Below are 19,152 nucleotides of genomic sequence, written 5' to 3'. Positions count from 1 at the left end.
TGACATTCATCCCTCCGCTCTCCAATGTACATTGGAGAGATCAATTTTGAAGTCACCCACTGAATTCAGAATAGGGAAAATGAACCCTGAAGTTGTCACAATGAACGGAGTTTGCTCCGCCCACCTCAACATGGCTCCAAAAACAACAATTAGACGAGACAAACTGAAGTGTGAAGCTCTGCTGGGTCCGCCTACAAATTTGACCATCAAAAAATCCACCAGCAAAATAACCACAAAATATCTTTGCTACATACTTTTTTGCCATAAATGTTTCATGTCACACGGATTAAAAGCCAGAACCGAAGAAGCAGCAGCAAACAGAAAAGGCCACCCCCTCTTTCGGTTTTATTTGCACCTTAGACATGTAGGGTCCTTGGTAGGGGGGGTGCTTGGACATCACTGCCAGCAAGCAGCAGATGTCCTCCTGGCACCCTACCCGCCAATTTTAACCGCACCATAGACATTTAGGGCCCCTTGGTGTGGAGGGTGAGGGGACATCACTGTGAGTAATCAGGAGATGTCCCCTTAGTGCCCTACTCGCCAATTTTAACTGCACCCCCCTTAGTACACACACCCCTCCCCCTTCAATATATACATTCCAACATAAACACACACACATGCACACACACACCCTTTCAAACACACATACACGCACACACATTTTGCAAGGAAGGTGGGACCTGGGTCCATCTGTCCCCTACCCCTTCCCTGGTGGGAGGTGCGGGCCCCTTGGCGATGGCGGCCGTGTCCCTTGGGTGCTGGCTCCCCGGGCCCGGCGGTGCTCTCTCCGCACGGTGGGGGTCCTGGTCCTTGCCCCTGAGCGCTGGGCCCCGCCAAACTTCCAACATGGCCGAGTCTGGTCGGGCCATATTTATAACACCCCTTGTGGGCCCTCTTTTTTCCCCGGGGTTCCCCCCTCCTGGGCGGGGGCGGCGGGCCCCTGCCTTGCTCCTCCCTGGACCAACCGTGGGCCGGGCGGATGGCTGCCTGGAGTGCGGAGCGGGTCTCCCTTGGGGGGTCCTGGCTCGTACCTGGGGTAGGGGCAGGGGGATGCCCGGAACTCCTGGGTGGTGGTGGGGTGCTCGTCTGGGGCTGTGGGCGTCCTTCTCCGGTGGGGCCCTGCGTTGGGCGCTCCCGGCGCGGCGGGGGGGCTGCTCTCCTGGTTGGGCTGGGGCGGCGCTCTCTTTCCCTCCGTGCCTCCCTGCTCTCTGGCTCTGGGGGCCTTGCGGCGGTCCTGCTGGCCCTGGCCTGGGTGGCGGGCTTGGTCGCCCAGGCGGCGGTTGTTCCCTGCCGGTTCCCGTGTGGCGTTGGGGGGATTTCGGCTGCCGCTGCTGCTGCGGTGGGGGTCTTGGGGTGGGGATGGCTGGGCACTCTCCCTACATCTTGTCACGTTCCACCATCCATTTTAGAAGAACATGAGCACTCACCTGAGCACAGGTGTTAGCTCACCTTTGCACTAACAGTTTGCATGATTGAATGACTGAAATATTTCACACTAGTTGGTTTTAAGGCATAAGTATGCGTGTGAACACTATCTGTTTTGTGTAGATGTCGACAGGTGGACATTTTTGCAGCTAGCAGGTGTGTTTATAACATTTGAGTGTGTGTGTGGATAGGCCCCACCCTTTTTGTACTACATTTGAACCTTACCATAATGATTAACAACCAGTAAACTTGTTGCTTTATGCTGCTTCATGGTCTTACCCCCCTTCCCCTCCTATTATCACCCTCCTACCCCCCCCCCCTCTCTCTAACGTCCCTCTCTCTTCTTCCCCTCTTTCCTTTTCCGTCCGATCCAACACCAAAGATTTTCAAACATGATTGAAATTAATAAAGTTTGGCCTCAATTACAAAAGGGGTTTATTCAGACATACCTTTGGTTTGTCTGAAGATTAATAACCCCTCTTGTTAAAGTAAAATATGTCCAACACAAGAGGCCCTCAGCTCTCATCTGTCTGCCTAGCTGTTGGACAGGACAAGTTAAAAAAAAAAAAAAAAAAAAAACAAAAGAAAAGTTTTCCAGGTTGATTTGACAGACATCGGGAGCTTGAAGGAGAACACTGCTTGGCTGTGGGAGGCTGAACGGTTCACCACATTGCAGCAGATCAAAAGATGTAATTTTGCCCCGAGCCGGCAGTCAGACCAAAAGCATTTCAGAATCGATTCTTGGTAACAATTGAAGCAGCTGAGGTCTCCCAGCTGGTGTGTGCTGGTGATGGGTTCCACTTTCCCGTGTTTGCAAGAACTGCAGCGACAGAAACCGAGGAGAAAGGATGCTATTTTTCTGCCATTGTTGAACTTGATTTGTTCTTCTCTGTTTTGTCTTTTCACCCCATCCTGGCAACCATAAACATCATTTTTTTCCCTCCAAAATGAAGCTTGACTAAAAAAACCCAGGATACATCAGTCCCTGCCTGCCGCTGCTCGGCTCAAACGCTCCGTTTAGCTGCCCCACTGATTCTGAAATGAGAAATAATTAAAAGAAACAAGATGTAAAAGTTCCTAATCAATGATAAATGGCTGCCTGTTCGCTGCTTGACGCTTCAGGCGAGGCTCAATCCGAGGTTCCAGTGGGAGGTTCATGCAGCGAGAAAGAGACATATTTTTCAAATCAGTAATTTATTCAAACTTTACAGCTTGTTATCAAGTGGTGGGGAACACTTTGTTCTATTTTCTGAGAGCACGGAGGGGGTTAGTTTTCATTAGCAGCATTCACTCAAGCTACTTGTGGTTGAGTAAAAAATGCATTCGCTCCCTGCGAGGGATCAGTGCTCAAACAAAATCTGTGTTACTTTCTTGGTGCGTGGCTCAGTGATGGGAATAGGTGAAGCAGGTAAACAATGAGAGTCAGAAAATAGTGTCTCTCCCACGGGTTTATCCATCACGCAAAATGTGCTTGACAAGATCTGTCACCATGGAGACACATTTTCTCACCGCCACGTATTGGCGTTTTCAGAGCGCTGGGCGAAATGGGCTCATCACATCTCGTGGGCTTGATGCCCCAACACACCTGGACGAACCTAATCTGTTTCCAAACACCTGCAGAGATTCAGAAAAAGCTTTAGGACTGGATGCAGCCACAGCTTTCCTGTGCTCACAGTAGACATCAGAGAAGAGCCATCCCTTCTCTGTCCTCAGGTTTATTGGGATTTTACGTTACACAGTCGTGACCTCACACAGGTTCATGTTAGCCAGCAGCTGGTTGTTGGCAACCTCCGACAAAATACTCCAAAATTCGGCTAAAAACTGGTTAAAACACGAGTGCAGCTCTCCATCTAAATGAAGCTTAAGAGCAGGCCTGAGGAATTTTCCAATAAGAGGGCATAAGCTGATCTAAAAGCTGTGGATGAGATGCACAGCCACATCGCAGCAACTTGACATTCCCTGCCGCCGCCGCCGCCTGTGTGAGTCTGTGTGCCGTCCACGCAGCGGAGCATGTCATTACTAGCTGGAGAATATCCACGTCTGACTGCCCAGAAGAAATACAACTCCAGCTGAGACGGACAGATAATGGAGAGGCTAAGCTCTTGATTTGTGGGTGTGTTTTCGCGTAAAAGTAATTTGGAGCCCTTCTCGATATGCAAGCCGGGTTTTTGCTTTGAGTAATGCAATCGTGACGAAGGTTAAAGGTTCTGATGTGAGGATTCTTGAGTCAGAGATGCATTCTTTTCAAAGCCATCGAGGAAGAAGACACAATAAGTCCTGAAACTTTGATTTTTGCTGTCAAAGCTTTAGAGACTTTGCTGCAGTTGAGTGCAGTTTACAGCGTTCTGGTTTGACAAAACCAGATTAGCGTCCGCGGAGGCCGCTCTGCTGCCATCCGCTTCCTACTGCAAACTGTTTTAAAGTCCCACTGCGACTTTACGTGTATCTTTAAGAAAATAGTTTCCAGCGGTTTTTGAAGTATGATTATGCTGCTCTCCCACTGGCTTACAGATCCTTACAACCCTACGCTAACATTACTGGTGCAACAAAACAAAATCCAGCCAAACAGTTTTTAACCAGATTCCAGCCCAACCAAAGACGGATCTATCTGTCTGCAAGTGGATGATCAGAGTGGAGCAGAGCAGGGAGCTTGTGGTGATAAACGTCACAAATATGATCTTTTTCAAACTGCATTTTTTCATCTGCTCTTGATTCACAACGATTTGTATAAAGACATACTAAGAAATTCAATTCTAAGCTTAATTTTTTAATATAAGTATGTCCTGCATCATGAGAACAATGCCACAAGAACATGTTAAAAACACAAAATCACAATTTTTTATCTGACTGGGTCTTTAAAGCTCTGAGAGTCAAAGTCCTTTTTTTTCTTGGTATCGGATTCTATGCTTCTACTAAAACGGCCTTTCGTGTTTCTAAGGTATCTGACCTGTAGGGCTGCAGATGTACTCGTCGGATCTCAGGCAGTTCCAACCTTGAAACGGGCTTTTGACGAACCCTTCACGAAAAAATAAATGATCTGAAAGTATTTCTTTGGATGCCTTAATCCCACTGTTGGCAGGGACGCCAATGAAAATGATGGCGTTCATGGATCTGTTCGTCTGCAAGAGGATAGATCGGAATAGAGCCGAGCAGGGAGACTTTGGCCCGCTCATTTCACTTGCTGCGTCAAAAAAATGGGGTCTTTTTTATGCAGCTCTGCTTCTGATTTATCCCAATAAAAATAAAGAAATAATTAGAAATGCAGGTTATTTAGGATTAGCTTATTTTAAATGACCAAAGTTCTATTTAGAGGTTTCAAAGCCATTTTTTCACTTCTAGTTTGGAAGTTTGACTTAACGTTGTGTTCATTTTACTTTTTGCATTTAATGCATCAAAGCCAGAGTTGAACAATTTGTGTTCTCAGTTTTAATTAGGATTTTCTAAATAGTGCTACCAAAATAACAATGTTCTGTTCAATTATCATCTTTTCTGCCCTTCTGTCTGCAAATACAGATGAAGGAACTCATGTCCGGGACAAGCCCATAGGTTTACTTCCTGAAAAATCAACTTTAACACCTTTGCCATATATAAAATTTACTTAATCAAATCGCAATTTATTCTGTCCAGCAGCTTGGTGATTTCCTGATAAGGATCTGTGAACAAAACACCCCCATCTGCAATGTTATTACACACAAAAACCTTAGGGCCATAAAAAAAACACTAATTTCTATTTTAAGCTGCTGCATTGACATTTCAGTGCGATGGATTGACCGCCTACATCAGTTATCACCTTGGTTTTTAGATTGTCTTTGGAACAGTCCCATATTAGTTTGATTTACTGTTTATTAGATGATGTGTCTTCGCCTCATTTCCAACACATTACCTGGTCCATAACGGTGTAATTTTGCCGTTACCTCCGTGCATCATATTACCTGGAGGACTGCAGATAACAAGACACACTTTGAGGGGAAGAGGAACAGAGTAATTGAATCTTGATGGATAAACATTGCAGTGCTAATACACAAACACTACTCTTGACAGTGTGACTGTGCAATAAAATGCAGAGTCAACACGGGATTGTAATTTCCTCCATGCATGCATGTCCTTACGTAGCCGCTGCAATATTGGGAGTGAGCTGCATTCGGATATTAAAATCTTCTCATTAGTTGGGAAATTGAGAAACTACCTGTGTGTCACACAGGTGAAGTCAACCCTTCAAAAACACATCCAACCTTTTTTTTCCCTGTCAACTTCAGTCCAGCAATTTCCTGAGGTCTTGATGAAGTTAGTGACTATTTTTTTCTCCCAAACTCCCAAACTTTAACTTTTTTGTTCATATTAACTGGTTTTAGAGGAAATACTGAGACGGTCTGTGAATGACCTCCAACAGATGGTGCAACCACAAGAGGACACAATCCAGGGCTTTTACGTGCTGGTCCCAAGTCTGGAAAAATTTGCCTGTAAGGACACTTGAACAACAATTTGAAACCAATGTCAAATCAATCATGTAAATCTCTATCTATCTATCTATCTATCTATCTATCTATCTATCTATCTATCTATCTATCTATCTATCTATCTATCTATCTATCTATCTATCTATCTATCTATCTATCTATCTATCTATCTATCTATCTATCTATCTATCTATCTATCTGTCTATCTATCTATCTGTCTATCTGTCTATCTGTCTATCTGTCTATCTGTCTGTCCGTCCGTCCGTCCGTCCGTCCGTCCGTCCGTCCGTCCGTCCGTCCGTCTATATAGTCGACATGATGTGAAGAAGAAAGGTGGATCTCCTGTGTGTTTAACAGACCAGATGGGAACGGATCAAGGCTTATACAGTAGATTGGTATCAGATTCTCATGGTGTGGATGGAAAGAAGAACAAAGCAGGTAGGATCTTGAAGGAGGAGTTGGCCAGGAATGTTCTGGAGGTGAAGGGTGTAAGATAAGGAGATGAGTCTGTGGCTGGAGGTTGAAGGTGTGGTGTTTACAGTTTTTCTCAGTCGCTTTAGTACAATTCTCGAAACAGAATTGAAGTTTGCAAATACGTGTGTGCATTTCTCAAAACAATTTGTGCAAACAGCAAAACACTATGGATTTCTTGCAAAAGCCTGTAACTTGCTCAAAATCTTTAGTTCATCTCTCAAAACTAAGTCTTTATGTCATTGAACATGTCAGTGCCATCAGAATGTCAAGTCCTTGTGTCATTGTCTACGAACAAGACAGTCAAATTACTTAGTCATGTTGTCAAAATAACTGTGTACTTTAGAGGGAGGTTCTGATGTAAACTATGGCTAAAGTTTGGATGACAATTATTGTAAAATGTAAGTTACACCTTTTTTGTTTGATTGCAAGAGACTGGACAAGATTCACATTTACACTTTTATTGTTCATATTGTAATTTGTTGACAGACCATGTCATACCAACATAAAAAAAAAACACTGCAAACAGTAACACAAAGGGGAAAAAAGATAGGACAATATTCTGTCCAACAGTACAGGCAGTGCAGTAGGAATTGGTGTGGTCTTCCTACACCTCTTGTCGTTCCTGTATGTTAGGCCACAAATTCTCATCCACATCACAGCGAATACCCTCTCTTGCAATGCAGCGAAATATGTTTGTCACATTATGACAACTTGGTCAACCATTTTGCAGTTAATGACTTATACGATGAACTAATGACTAGGTGTTTTGAGGAGTAAGACTATTGCACAGTGAACTATATAATACATTTTGATCAACATGACATGAACAACTGATAATGTAGCAAAGAGCAGAGAATTGTACATAATCATTTGCATGGATGTACCAAAGCAATTGCAACTTGTTCAAAGAAGTGAGAAACTGCTTATATGATGTGCACAAGTGACATTATGATGTGAAGATTGAACAAATAGTTTGGGAATTTCATTTTGATCTGAGAATTGTACTAAAGCGACTGAGAAAAACTGTAATGTGGTCATGTCCCCACATTGGCTGTGATCTAGAGGAAAAGGAGAAATCCTGAAGGGAGATGATTGCGGAGATCCAGAGTATCTGTGGAGAGGACAGAGTGGTGAGTGGAGAAGATTTGAACAGATATGTGGGTTACATATGAGGGAAAGATGGAGACATTTGGTGTTCAGGACAAGACCTTGTCAGGAACCAATGCTGAGGTTGGAGCTACCAGGAAAGAGAAGAAGGTGTTACTGAGCAGGACGGGGGATTAGTGTTTGATGGGGTAGAACAACAGAAACCTCCATCAAGAGAGTCCTGTGTAAGAAGAATCCTCAAGATCTACAGGCTGGAAACCATCAGCAACAAAAAGCACCAGCAAAGAACAAAGCCGGTGGAAGAAGAGACCGGAGAAGACGGGGTTGGATCTGCCTCCCCATGAGGAAACCAGCATCCCCTGTCAGGCCCTGTCCTGGAAACCCCAGAGGAAGAGAAAAAGAGGAAGACCAAGGAACCGATAGAGACAGAAACTGGAGGCTGCTCACGTGAACCTGGAGGGAGCTAGAAACAGACAGAAGACGATGGTGAGGAGTTCTTGGCGGCTGATGTCCAACCAGGAAAACAGGGTCCCACTTACATAAAGTGACTTTCAGTAAAGTTTGGAAGTAATCTGGAAACATCAGAAAGTTCCAGAGCAGTCATTAAGGTGGAGGCGGGTTCAACCACTTAGAACTGGAATTGCTTTTCCAAAAACAAATTGGGAGGGGGCTTGGCTGCCTCCATAATCTCCCGTCTTTGGGGAGTTGAAGATGGGAGGTTGTTTCACTCAGGAAAAGTTTGGTTTAATGACTTTCTCAAAATTTAATGAGTCCAAATCTTTACATGTTTTTCAAATAACTGAAGCTATGAAAGTCTGAAAGGCCACAAAATAATCGTTAGTAATAATTGAGGTTTATTTCATAACTAATACTAACCTCTACTTCATTAACCGCAGCGTTTTACTGCAATCCAAGTTCAAACACCTGAACTTGGTTGTTGATTGTTGGAGAGGAGTAATTGTGATGAATGGCTCAAGCATGGCGTGGGGGCGGATTGATAGTTCTGTGCACGGATCAGTAGCTTTAATAGCGGATTAAAATAATGAGGTGCAGGTGTGTGGGCAGCTGATTATCACGGCGACCGCTGGGCCGCGGGGGTGGCAGATTCCAGACATAAATACAAATCAGTTATTGAGAAGCTGAAAACAAGGCTCACAGATGCTCCTGATAGGAGATTAGGCTGCAAGTGCAAGCACATCACAACAAAGATTAGCTGTGCCGCACAGGCCTGGATGGAAAGATGCAGCAATAATCTGGGATTGACTAATCCCTCTGCTGCAGCAGTCCCACACCGGGGGACAGAGGAACGACGGGTGCTGGTCTTCGTCATGGCTGGTTGGTGCTGAACGGCCTTTTTCTTTGCAGGGTGGTGCACTCCGGGGGAGTCATGTGCACTACTATCATGGTTCTCTCCACTCTGGCTTTTGTTCTGCGCCAGCATTTCCTCAACCGGGGCAAAACGTAAGATCACAATCCTTCTGTGCACAAACCTCATCGAGGTGTTTGCTGCTTCTTTTATAGTTAAGTAAAAAAGCTCTTTGCTTTTACAACTTTGCACACTTTGAACAACCCAAAGGGGATTCTTTCTTTGTTAAATAAATAATCATCATAATCTGCACTTGGATTGAAAGCGTGTTAAAGCTCCATTCTGATGAAAACTGTGTTTTAAACCATTTTCTTGTTGCATTTTTCTGATGATGGAGTATAAAGAAAATCAAAATCCCATTTGGATTTCTTTATTCAATTTGTTTTGAATCAGGAGCAGACAAAAAAAAAAAAAAAAGCATTTTATTTGTGACGTAAAAAGGCCACAAACTGAGCTTTCAGCAACGGGGAGGGGAAGAGGGGGCGGAGCTGTTCCCCACCAACAGTCCCGCCCACAACTCAGAGGTGACTTTCTAATGGACTCCTGCTGCTCTGTAGACACAATGTCCTAGAAAACTACACACGCTTTTGGATTTGGGCTAAAAACGGCATAATCCTAATTAAAAGACCACTGGGAACAATTTGACAGCGAAAGATGATCGATGTGGCTTTTTAATAACTCTAAATTAATGTTAAGATTCAGATGATGATGATACATGATACATACTTTTGACCTTTACTTAAAAGAAAAGATGGGACAAGAGAAAAGAGAAGTAAAAGTAAAATCATGGCAAAAGAAATGGAAATCGCTCATGATCGTGGTGGGATTACTACCTACTACCTAATGGATCTACTGTTGAGATAAATATTTATATCATTCATTTATTTTTCTTTGAAAAAATATTTCTTATCTGTATGTCAATTTTATTATTATTTCTGCAGATTTTCTATATACTTTTTTACAAAAAAAAACAACCCAAAACTATTTATTCTGTCAATTTAAGGCGACATAATTAAAGGTATCCAGTTTTAACCAGGTCATCTCCACAATACAAATAACTGTATCTTTTCTCATTAGAGAATTTAAAATCATCTGTTTGTGTCTGAACCGGTCAGTACATGTTTTGCAGACTGGTTCTCAAGTAGAAATGGTTTCCTCCTCATGAGGCTTTTTTTTTAATGTGGTGCTTCTGATGTGGTCATGCTCAGGTTATGATGCTCTTCACAGTGTGTAATGAGGGGTGGTGCCTCAGTTGGAGGTCCTTGTCAAAGTCGGAGCAAAGCAGAGATCATCTCACGACTCGTCTTTCAGAAGCCCGTTCTGCCGTCTTCAGGCAGTAAACCGCTGCAGGCAGGCGGTGACCCCAGATATTTAACTCATTACACCGTATCTACAGACTGACTGCCCCATTATGGAGTGAGAAAAACAATTCTGTTTGGAGGCTTAATGTGATCTAAGAGGACCGATTGCCTAGAAAGAACCCCCAAAATCTTGGAACAGTTTGGGATTTCCTGTTAGATGGTTCTGACCATCAAACATGCTTTCCAGGAGCTGCAACACTTAGACTAATTGCAAATGTTAAGGATTTAGGACATTGGATTAGGAGCTGTTGTGGGAAAAAGACATTAGACAGACAGACAGACAGACACACAGACATGGCTTTATTGTTACTATCCACTTGGACAAATCAATTGAAGCCATCACCATTTACAGTGCAAAGACAGATACAAACAAAATATAATGTTTAAAATATTAATATGTGCTATAGGTACAACGTGTACAACGGAAGTGTGCAAATATGCAAAATAAGAAATGTACAAATATAAAAATGTCCGTAAATGTGGGCAGAGTGATTTATATAGATATAAAGAAGGATAAAAAACAACTGAAAAACGACACAACAGTTTGTAAAATAAATAAAAATGTAGCACATCGCAAGTTTTCCCCCTAATGTGCTGCCCTATTTCAGGCCTTTAGGATCTAGAGCAGGAGTGCCCAAATTCAGGCCTCGAGGGCCGGCCTCCTACTGGTTTTCCAGAAATCCTGTCTCATTTGCTGCTGATTACCTGGATCAGGTGTGTTTAGCCAATAAGAATCTTCAATGGGAGGTTGGTTGAAAAACATGTTGGACGTCGGTCCTTGAGGTCTGGATTTGGGCACCCCTGATCTAAAGAAACCGGTATTTTAATAAACCATCCCATTGTGAGAAAAGACAAGCCCAACACACTCTATGCTCGCCTTCCCATCTTTGCTGCCCAGTTTTGAATGTTTATCTGCCTGATAATCAGTGATACAGACATTTTTCCTCTACGTAGACGAAATGCATTGTTTCTGTTGATTTTTCATTTCTATTTCAGTTGCCATTTAGGATCCCTCCCCATGTCACAAACTGATCCATTAACTGTTATTGAAAACTTGTCCGAGTGGCTCCTCCCCCTGGTGTTCCAAACAGGAAGTGCCCTGGGCTCCAAGAAGCCAAAATCCCGCAGACTTCTATCTTTTTTAACATGTTCTTACTAATCCTCATTTTTTCATGATATTTTTAAGTTACAAATCAGATGCCTCAAAAAAAGCAGGTGGAGCCTGCCGGCCCCTACGTCCAACATTAAAAACGTTTGATTGACAGATTTCAGTGAGAGTGGTTGCCATAGAAACGTTCAGTCAGACCTACTCTCGCTAAAAAATGTTCAGAGAATTAAAGCTCTTGTTGAACTCTCTGCCCTTTTATTCCTTACTGAGATCTAACTTTGGTTTCTGTCTTCTCTCTTTTTCCACTTTTACTCAGTTTTCCAGAAGACTCGGAGGAGAAGGAGAAACCATCCGGCGAAGACACCAAATCCTGACAGCTCAGGCGCACGCCGTCACCAGGTAACTCTGAAAAGCAGAAACTTGCTTCTACTGTCCGTAGAAACCCACTGAGGCCGCTGATAACTTTAGATACAAAGGAGTTTGTTTCTGGACTGCAGGGCTAACCAGAGTTCCTTTGAGACATGTCACCCCCACATGGGATGGTTTTGAATCCGTCACTTCCTGTGAATGTTTTATGGACCTACCACCTACAGGTGGACTCTCTGCAGGAAGGTATCAGATTCTGGAGCTGAGCAGACATCACTCGCTGATCCGACTCCCTGATGTCTGTTTTTTAAGGGGACGTCATGGCTGGACGAGAGGACAGGCAGGTTGCATATGCGCGTTTGCCTGAGCACTGAAGAGATGTGCGAGTCTGGAGCATAGAAAAGACACAAAGTAAGAGATATTCACACATGCCAGGAAATACGAAATGTTATCTCTTAAAACAGAAAAAGGTTTTTTGTTCTTTGCTTTCAATCAGTAACTCGTTTAGACAGCCGTGATCCATCATGTTTACCGGTAATCAATTTAATCAATGCGACAATTTCCTGTAACGAAACGCAAGGAAAGGAAATACAAATTTCCTGTGGGTCAATTTGTTTTTAAACAAGTTTTTTAGTTGCTGTTTTTCTTTTACCTTCAGAAGTATTTGACAAACAGGAGCCTTTATCACAAAAAAGTGGATCTTCTAATTTTCACAAAACCTAGACTGTTTTGCTGGTCACTTGATCGTGTTAGCTGTCAAACAAGCTCCCAGTTTCATGACACAAAAGACTCAACAGAGACAGAAACAAAAGCTTAAGAAAGTTTATGTTTAGCTTTAGTCTCGTTTTATCTTGTACGATGGTCGTAAATGTGAAATGAGGCAAAAGACACATTTTAATGTAGAAGGAGGAGCGACTCCCTGACCTCCACCTTGAAGAAACTTTAAATACGTTTAAATACGTTTTTCGAACAGCCTTGTCTCACAAACGTTTTGTTTGGTTGCCCTACTTATGTTACAGAAAAACTTTGTTCTCTGAAATAATTGCTGTTTGTTTGGATGCATATTGCTTTCAACAAAAGGAAAGAAAGCATGATCTAACTTGTCCGTGCTACAGACCTTTGGTGCTCTGGTTATTTTGGTTTGTGGTGATACAGAAAATGAGTTACAGTTGGAGTTTTTCAGTAAATAGGATCCACCTGTTCTGAACTTTGCCTTCATGTTGATGCGTGTGACGCTGCAGACGCAGGCAGGGACCGTCAATAAAGTACACGAAAACACAAAAACAATAGAAGTTTATTAGGAACTCATCAGAAATGATCTCAAAAGCATCACAAGTACTAACTATTGTTAAAAGAAACTCCACGGAAATCCCCAATATCATTACTCTTTCTTTTAGATTTTTGGCAGACATGTAATCCCATAAGAAACAAAACAAATTATATTTAAAAATCACAACAAAATATCTAAAAATTAATTATATTAAAAAATTAGAAAAAAATAAGTTTTTTTTAAATTTTATTTCATTTCATTAATTTGGGGTCAAAACTGTACCATGGGTCATTTTCAGTTGATCTTTTTCTAATGTTATATACGATGTTACATTCTGGTGTAATGTTAAAGAGCACAGAGCTGAAAAAATGGCTTCTAAAAGTATAGCAAAAAAAAGAGAAAAGAATTAAATGTACCTACATACTTTAAAACAATGCAGATTGTTCTGAGTTTTTTAATAGAGACCTATGTTTTCAGATTTCAGTTGGTGATGAACTTTAGTATTTTATACAAAAACAGAAGAAGATATCTTTAAATACAAAACTAAACCCAATAAAACTGTTACTCTGCTTTTCTCTGACAGTCACCTTTCATGCTGCGACTTTCGTCGACGGCATTTGTTTCCGTTTCCCCAAGTGACTGCTTTGGATTCCAACATACACCTGCTGAATGCTTGAAAATGCAAACCAATTAATGTGTAAATTTGCTTCACTGATTACCTCATAATAGGATGTAACATCCCAGAGAAAATGAAGCATCATTAAGGCAAGCTGTGCCTGTAATGACGATGAAAAACTAAAAGGGCAAATCAGCCCCTCGGGAAAGTCCTGTCTCCTTCATTGTTTGTCTCTCAAACAGATTATTTAGTTCAATTAATAACCAATATTGTGTTTTTTTAAATTAAAAACAGATATAAAAATCTCTATTGACATCATATTAAAAATACATTAATTTTGTAAGGCAGTTTTGGGTCCTCCTCTTCTAAACAGTGAATGGAATCAAAAGATGACAGAATTGGTAAAAACCATTACTTCTACAAACGTTGTATAAAATTTGTCTAAAAGGTTTAACATATGTAAAACTGAAAACTTAATATTGCATGAAAAGATTGCTTCAATTTGCAAGTAAAAACACATCAGATCAGTGAGACCGGCCCAATTTTTAGGACCTGAAAGTACAGACTTTCATCCAACAGGAGCTGGTCTCGTGCTTTTTTTGTAGTACCTAAAGGTCATTTCCTTAAATACAAGAACATAAAATTTATGATAATGTTAAATGTTTTTTACCAATCTATTCAAAAAGGAAACTTGTGTTTTCTTTTATACAGAATCCTTGCACGTGTGTTGAAAGATCTAAAACTTTTATTCTTGAATTTTGAATAGAAAAGTTCAGTGTTTTTTAAATGTTTCCTGAACCTTTAAATTGTTTGTCCGTCTGGATCAGAAGGTATCCAATTATGGAGAAGATAGCTGACTTGACTGGTGTCCGGTTTACAGTTCTTGACTCCCTTCACACAAAAGAACAAGCTGGTTGTTCAAAGACCGCCGCATCCCTGCGTAAAATCAGGGTAGGGAAAGATGCGTCATCAACAGGGATGAAACTCATTCAGGAATTTGGAGAATCATCAGAAGGAATGGACTGAGGATGGAGTCAGTGCATGAAGGGCCCCCGCATGGAGAAAGATACTAGAAATGTGACATTGTTCCTGTCAATCTACTCCTGACTATAGACAACGAAAAAGAGTTTTACCTGGACTAAGGATCAAAGAATTAGTGGTCCAAAATTCTGTCATTTGGAAATCAAATCCCAAGTGTGAAGGAAGAGCAGAGAGACAGAATCCGTGTTACTTGTAAACAGTGGCGGTTCTACACTAACTTACTTGTCGGGGGATGAACTTCTATACTACCTTTGGAACACTTCTGGAATCTTTGAAGCTCCGCCTTTCGCTCCGTGTGGGTGCCGCCCATTTCCTGACATCAACCTAAAGTCTGTCTCAGCAGCGTGTCTGCGTTTCGCCCACAAAAACAAACAACATCTGAATTTTTGATGGATGTGCCGATTGGGCATGGAAAATGAAAGCATTTAGCCGATCACTCCTAGCTCCACTGGGAAAGTGGGTGTTAGCCTGGGGGCGGTGCTGGCCACGCAGACTCATCCTGGAAGGGGCGGTTCCTCACTTTGTGACATCACAATGTGAGAAATCCACTCGTTTTCATGAATTGGAGCAGGTTTTTACTCAGAAAGGCGTGAGTGGATCAAAAAAAAAGCTTTGGGATTGTTTATTGTTGGGAATGATCATTAAAATACACATAAAAGCTCAAAGGTTCATTTCACATGATTTTGTTTCTTAAAAAACGTCTTTACCTCTATTTCAATGATGGCTTTGACTAACCCCAAATGAAGAGCATTCTTTCAATCTGGAAATCTGCTGGAAATTGTTTCAGTGACAGCAATATTTCTGGTCCTGTGTTTTGGAACAATTTCTGCATAACACTCCTCAGTGACATCACACCACTCAACGCCGTGTTATCTCTGTTGCTGATGCATTTTTTCCACCTTTTACTCAATTTAAAAAAAAATATTCTTGGATGCAACACTCCATGCAAAACCAGGTTGTTTTACCGATTACCTTTTATGGCTTTCCCCCCCTTTTGAAAGGGTGTTTGTGAATGTTTTCTGGACGTCTGTCATGTCCAACTGTCTTTTTCACCAATTATCAACGTAAAGCAATATCACCTCTAAACCGCAGATTTAGATTTGATCCTTCACTGATTTTGTATGTTTGTCTGCTTTTAAGGAAACTGACAATCTGTTGACCTACCGGTAGGTTCATTTTTACAGTGACAGAAAGACAATCAATACAAATGTATTTGCATTTCATTAAGAGAAATAAGTATTTGATACCCTAGTTAGAATTCTGGTTCACACAGACCTGTTAGATAATAAGATAAAATAGGAAAAAGATACTTTATTGATCCCAGTTCGGGAAATGTGGTTGTTGCAGCGACCGTGTCCAAGCTCCATGACAAACAATGAGTGACAAGACTCACCTAAACCACGTCCCCCGTAAAAAAGACACCTGTCCACACAATCAATCCATCGGTCAGACTCCAAACTCTGCAACAAGGGAGAGACTAATGACAAAGGTGGATAAAGGTGGAAAGATTTCATGTAATCCATGGACACCAGTGAAGATCACAAATCATTGAAGAAAAAAGGTTCAGCGCACTGTCTCGTGGGTCTAGATGACACAACTCCCGATGTTAAAGTGCCTAGGATAGCACAAGGGCTACGACCCGCGCTAATATTTGAGCTTACCCTCTAAATATGCTGTCACAGGTCAGGTCCTAAGAGGTTACCGGAGAAAATTATAGACCTGCACAAGACTGGAATGGACTACAAAACTATCAGCAAGAAGCTGACAACTGTTGGTGCAATTGTGCCAAAATACAAGAACATGAGCATCAATCCACCCATGGGTCTGGGGCTCCAAATCACTCATCTGGTGAGGTTTTTATGACCATGAGAACAGTGAGAGATCAGCCTAAAACAACACGGCAGGAGGTAGTTGATGCTCTCCAAGCAGCTGGAACCACAGTCACCAAGAACACCATTGGGAATACTTTACACCGTAATGGTTTCACATCTTGCAGAGCTCTTAAAGTAGCCCTCCTAGGGAGAAGGTGCTTCGGTCAGATGAGACCAAAATGGAGCCCTTTAGCCTCAACTCAACTCGCCATGTTTGGAGGAAGAAAAATGCTGCCTATGACCCCAAGAACACCATCCCCAATGTCAAGCACGGCGGTAGAACCCTTATGGTTTGGGGTGTTTTTCTGCACAGGGCTGATTCCCCATGTGGAAGCCATGTACTGTCAAATCCTGATTGAGAACCTCTTTCCCCCCACCAGGAGGCTTCAAATGGGTGGTGATGGATCTTCCAACAGGATCATGACCCAAAAGCACACAGGAGAAGAAGAAGCAGATCAAGGTGCAGTCAGTCTCTGGACCTCAAACCTATAGAAGACCTATGGGGAGAGCTGAAGCTCAGAGTTGCTAAGCAACAGCCACCAAATCTGAATGATTTAGAAGTCATTTGTAAAGAAGAGAGATGTGCAGAAACCCGCTCATCAACTACAAAAACTGTCTGACCTCTGTGCTGCTAATGAGGGTTTTAACACAAAGTACTAATTGGGTTCAGATACTTGTTTCCCTCAATAAATTGAAAATAAAAGTAAGTGCATTTTTTGAATCTCTTTGTGATTTTCTACCTCACTGTTTGAAAAAAAAACTACCATTTGGTTGACAGACAGATTATTTTATTTTTTTTAACTGTAAGAGTTTATTTTTGTCAACGTTTTGATGAAATGGCCAGAACGTTTTGTATTTTTTGTCTTTTCAATTTAATCTTTTTACAGTTTTTACAGACTTGCTGTAATCAGATTACTTCTTTTTCTATCGAAATAACTTGTTATGGTATTAAATTATTGCATATGTTAATATATAAGTTATGTTTCTCTGTTGCCAGAATGCTTCTCTACAAAAACTATCCTCCCTCTAAAAGTGGGAAAAGCCCGGAGAGTCTTCAACCTCGATCCAGCCACAGCAGTCTTCTGTGAAACACGACTGCTTTTCCATCAGACCACCGCCTCAGTAAAGATATGCTTTTTTTATTTTATGCTTTGCTTTGCTCCAGGAACAAACAGGAAACAGTCTGAAGGAGGCTGCCTGCCACAGGCGCCAACACCGTTGCAGGGAAACAGTTTTGTTTGGAGTTTAGTCTTCATCTGCAACCCCTCCTGTGATGACTGTCCCATAAGCGTCTCATGACATTTAGAGGAGGAGAACTATCTTGCTCCTGTGCATCATTACTCAACTGTCCCAGAAGCAGAGCTACAACACTTCATTTCTCATTATTACGCTGACTGAGCGGAAATAAAAAAAGGAGTTTTTTGTGTTGCTAGTGACAGCCTCCTGCGTCTTTATTTGAAGGGAAATCCACACCCACGCTGGCGGCACAAACAAAGCGAGCTGCCTATCTGATGTTTTTTTTCTTGTATCGTGTTTTTTATTCGGCACATGGTTCGTCAGGCACGTCCACAGAGGACAGCAAAAATGCAGTTCCAAAGCAATTAACTCATTCTCGTTTTTTTTCTGTGAGCTGCAGCCCTTTTCATTGTCTTATTTCCTGCATAATTAAACAAATAGCCGCCTCATCGTCGGTATGAAGCTTTTATTGCATTAAGGCTTTCCTGTTTTGTCGTCCCAGGGAACCATTTTGCAGACGTGAAGATCCACAGAGAGCAACAGGTCAAAATTGTTTTCATAAAGGGACCAAAACCACTCCTGTGCCAGGAATATTTCTGACTTTTTGCAGCGTCTGTATTAAAATGACAATTAGAGTGTATATATGTGTAGGCCGCAGTGAGAATCATGCATCAAATCCTTCCAGTCATGATGCTCTCTCGGTCTACCTGCAGAAGCAGAGAACTAATGATTCCAATACGTCCCCCAGACTATCGCTTCTGCCAAGCGTGCACTCCATCTGCCTTTGTAATCAGGGCAGAAGAGGGCACAAATATCTGCAGAAAGCGGCAGCAGCACTCACGCTGTTGTCTCCTGCCCCGATGAGCCTGTCTGACTCAAATTATTAGGTGAAAGCGAAGCTTTTGTGCGCCCGGCGAAGCATGGCAGCTCGGGTAATGACACTCTGGCAGACCATGGGAGTTAATCTAATGATGGTGCTGAGGGGGGGAGAGGAGGCAGGACTCCTAATGGCCACAGAGAGAAGCAGGGAGAAGGGCACTGATGGTGACTCTAATGCACACAGCTTTTTTCTCTCTGGGTGCCGCTGCCTTGATCGTGTCTCTGAAAGTCCTTGAGATCAAATCTGTAAGTGGGTGAAGAAGCTGGAGTGCAGTCAGGAGAAGCTGATAAATGCGACGCCGTCCGCCGCCGGCGAAAGAGGGTGTTCTGTTTGATGTTTTGCATGAAGTATCCGTGTTTCCAGTTTTCTGTCAGCCTCTTAGGTCTCTTGGTCACTGTGGAAACAGAGACCTTTGGTTTCTATTTATTCATTACATCCAGAAATACTCCTGAGTGTGGTTTGATCTCAAATTTAATGAACAGGCTATTATATTGAACTGTTTTCAGTGAGGCTGCAGTGACAGATATCTGACCTGCCAAAATAAAATCTAGTCCTGATTATATTTTATATTCCG

The 19,152-nt window shown here is 42.2% G+C and overlaps 1 long non-coding RNA gene across 2 annotated transcripts; it reads left to right on the top strand.

The window, feature by feature from the left end:
* The first annotated feature begins 8,449 nt into the window (after window positions 1-8,449).
* Window positions 8,450-17,894, top strand: LOC105354554 (uncharacterized). Of its 2 annotated transcripts, XR_909151.4 has the most exons (5): window positions 8,450-8,924; window positions 11,615-11,697; window positions 11,977-12,075; window positions 16,843-16,922; window positions 17,460-17,894. It is a non-coding gene; the product is annotated as an uncharacterized LOC105354554 (long non-coding RNA). The 2 variants fall into 2 exon arrangements; XR_013658698.1 differs by lacking the exon at window positions 16,843-16,922 and having other exon boundaries at window positions 8,472-8,924.
* Window positions 17,895-19,152: the final 1,258 nt, after the last annotated feature.

The sequence above is a fragment of the Oryzias latipes genome, chromosome 1, assembly GCF_053564925.1.
Source record: "Oryzias latipes strain Hd-rR chromosome 1, Olatipes_Hd-rR_3.1".
NCBI classification, from domain to species: Eukaryota; Metazoa; Chordata; class Actinopteri; order Beloniformes; family Adrianichthyidae; genus Oryzias; species Oryzias latipes.
Note: the sequence above shows the minus strand (reverse complement) of the source record. Positions and strands in the feature narration are given on the sequence as shown.